This window comes from Vespula vulgaris, chromosome 7 (assembly GCF_905475345.1).
Source record: "Vespula vulgaris chromosome 7, iyVesVulg1.1, whole genome shotgun sequence".
Lineage (NCBI taxonomy): Eukaryota > Metazoa > Arthropoda > Insecta > Hymenoptera > Vespidae > Vespula > Vespula vulgaris.
The window spans coordinates 4,595,001-4,598,242 of record NC_066592.1 but is presented as its reverse complement, the minus strand read 5'-3'; the positions used below and the strand labels follow the sequence as shown (position 1 = coordinate 4,598,242).

Sequence of the window (3,242 nt, the reverse complement as noted above, 5' to 3'; positions counted from 1 at the left end):
GAACAGAAGATAGAGGGACGCAAGCGGAAATGGAAGGAGAGACGACGATAGAAAAAGAGGAAAGAATGAGAGAACATAAATGTTTATTACTACTGGTTCCTTCCACCGTATCGCCAAGAATTGTTAGAAGAATTTTACATCAGCAAGTATTTAAAATCGTTTTTATATATTTTTAACATTTTAAGAGTAAATATTTCACTAGAAAAAAAGCAAAAAAATGTAATAAACAAAAAATTGAGAAAGATGAACAGTACAGAGAGAATAGAAAGGGGGAAAGTATACAAAATAAGAATGCTAAAAAATGTATAATAAAATATAGAAATACACTTCATTAAAAATTACAAAATATATAGAAGTAAATATCAATTTTTTTCTTTTCTTCTCTTAGCAAATTTAAAAAGAAATTCAACTTTTAGATGGAGATAGAGATGGAGACGAAGAGAGAGATAGAGAAAGAGAGAGGGCCGAAGAAGAGTTCCCGAGTAGATTCTTACATATTACGTGGAGAGTAGCCGTAGCCGAGCGTATTACACTATTGCCGAGACAAAGAGAGCCTCTATTCGAGCACGTCCGTCCGACAAAGAGGAGGGTACGCGCACGCGGAGGAGCGCGCGTCCTCCGTATCTCTCCTCGTGGTGTGGCGCGAAGAGAGCGAGTTATAGCTGGGGGGAGCTAGCAAATGAGAGAAAGAGAAAGAAAAAAGAAAGAGAGGGAAAGAGAAAGAGATAGAACGCACGCGCTCCGTTATCGGGCCGTGCATGTGCACGAAAAACGCGGCCTCCGCGGGTACGCGAGCGTAGCTGCAGTACATATATTAACGTACGTGCACACACGCATATACCCTAGCAAATAGACACACAATCGAAGGCGCGCGTGTACCGGCGTACATAGTAAGGCCTAGGCAAGAGAGCTATTTGTAATGTAATAGTGAGAGCAGCGGCACCAGCAGCAGCATACAGTGGGGAAAGGGAGAGTGTAGAGAGGAAGGTGGTGGTAGGTGGTAGACTAGTATGGTGGGGAGTGATAGAAAAGAGAGGGAACGAGAGAGCTCGAGCGCGCGAGCGCGCTCTCGCGCGCTCGAGCTCGCGAGAAAGAGAGTGAGATGGCACTCGACGAAGAACCAATACTACGGTTCCCTTTACAAACGAACTCACGAGGCTCGCGAGGCCTCTCTAGCGTGTCGAGTATTCCGTCGGGAGTTCTCTCAAGAGAGAGACGCGCATTTCGGACCCTCAACCCTTTCTGGGTTCGGTCTCTAAGCTCGAGCGGGGCCCACCTGGCCTCTCTTCTCTTTCACCACCATCTCACCGACGGGCGAGATCGGAGTCGTATAAACACACACGCGTAGACGTAGACGTTTGCGCTTGAACGCGCAATACACGTAGGAGCGCTTATTATACGGAGGAGAGAATACAGAGACAGGGTTCCGAGTACCTACACAACACGGATAGTTCATTCTCGTTGGATAAGCGTCGTGTGCCGCTACCACCACCACCATCGACAGCGCCGGCAACAGAAGCAGCACCTCCACCACCACCAACTCCACCACCACCACCACCACCGCTACTACTACCACCACCAGCAAGAACAGTGCTAGGAGCAGTGGCAGAGCGGGCACCACCTCCTGTCGAGCGCTGTACACGGTCTCTCTCTCTACCTCTCTCTCTTTCTCGACGCTTACCTAGGAGCCGAGCGGACAGAGAAAGAGGGAGGGAGAAAGAGAGAGGTGCCGTGCTCTGCTGGTAGAGGGAGAGAGAGAGAGAGAGAGAGAGAGAGAGAGAGAAAGAGAGAGAGAGAGAAAGAGCACGAGAAAGAGAAAGAGAGAGAGAGAGATGTAGAGAGCACGAGAGAGGGTCTCGGCTTTGCGCAAAAGTTACGACCGAGCGAGTAGCAGTGAGACACACCGCGGAGACCGGAAGAGATCCTCTCTCCCTGAAGAAGTCCTCCCGGCGAAAAAGAAAGAGAGTGAGTGCGTGCGCGCGCGCGTGTGTCACACGGAAGGAAAGAGAAAGGAAGAGAGAGAGAGAGAGAGAGAGAGAGAGAGAGGGAGTAATCACGCGCGTGAAAATTTCGTCGTCGTCGCCGTCGTCGTCGTCGTCGTCATCGTCGTCGTCGTCGTCGCCGTCGTCGTCGTCGTCGTCGTTATCGTCGTCGTCGTCGTCGTTGTTGTCGTCGGCTTCGACGTTATTATTGTCGTCGTCATTGTCGTCACGCATCCTACGATCATCTTTTCGTGCGTGCTCGAACGCGAGTGTCGTCGTCCTTCTCCCATCGCAACTCGCGACAGGTGACTTCGTGTTAGTGAATTAGAAAAGAATAGTGTGTTTTTCTATCTTCGTTCTATGTGTTTGTGTTTACAATCCGTACGATATTTCGTACCATCGTTCGTTTCTTCTTTACGTTTAAGGAGCGTTGCTCCCTCAACAAGCAATATCTTTTTCTAATTCTTCATCATAGTCGTCGTCTATCCTACGGGAATCCTCAACGCAACCCACCACGTGGATTTATATAAGCAGACCACGAAGGATCTCTCGCGTCGATCTCGAGGGATCTTTTCGGAGCGCGCGAAAGTTGTTTCGGAGTTGATGGGCGCGCGTGGACGGGAGCACGTGTCGAACGATCTTTCGCGACGGACACTCGAGTGAATTCGTTTCACGACTTTTCAAAACAATTTCTTTGGAGATATTCTTCTTAGGTGTCCCTTATTATTTCTGCCCACGCTGTCTTGCGTTACAACAGTTGGAAAAGTAAAGTGAAGGTAAGAGAAAGGGAGAAAAATAGAAAACACTGAACGAAACAACGTACAAGTTTACAGCAGAAGGTGATCAAAAAGGATATTCAAGAACAATAATAACAAAGGAAAATTACGATCGAGTGACGAAGCACTTGACACGAGAAAGAAAACAAGAAAGCAAGAGGATCTTGGAGAAAGAAGTTAAAGTTATTAGGACGACAAGGACGAAAGCGAGGAGGAAAGGAAATCGTAGAAAGATAATTTTCGACAAATTGAAGAAGTTAAAAAAAGAGAAGGGTTGAACGAGAAGGAGGAAGAAAATTTTCATAGAAGAAAAAGTTTCGCTTGAATTCGAGAAGGTGAAAGGAAGAGCCGAAAAACGATTGGAAATTTTTCGAAAGAGAGAAAAGAATTCTTGGCCGAAGTTGCAAATAGAAAAGGGGTAAGAGAGAGAAAAAGAAAGAAAGGTAGAGAGAGAGATAAAGAGAGAGAAAGAGAGAGAAAGAGA

General features: G+C 46.9%; 1 protein-coding gene across 2 annotated transcripts in view; it reads left to right on the top strand.

Annotated features, from left to right (window-relative positions):
* The first annotated feature begins 1,183 nt into the window (after positions 1-1,183).
* Positions 1,184-3,242, top strand: part of LOC127065282 (transcription factor Ken) — a 34,008-nt gene continuing 31,949 nt past the window's right edge. Inside the window, exon 1 of one of the 2 annotated variants that reach the window (XM_050997395.1) lies at positions 1,184-3,242. This exon is cut by the window's right edge and continues 2,846 nt beyond it. The gene's annotated coding sequence lies outside the window, so the exon portion shown is untranslated. The other variant, XM_050997394.1, reaches the window with a different exon arrangement.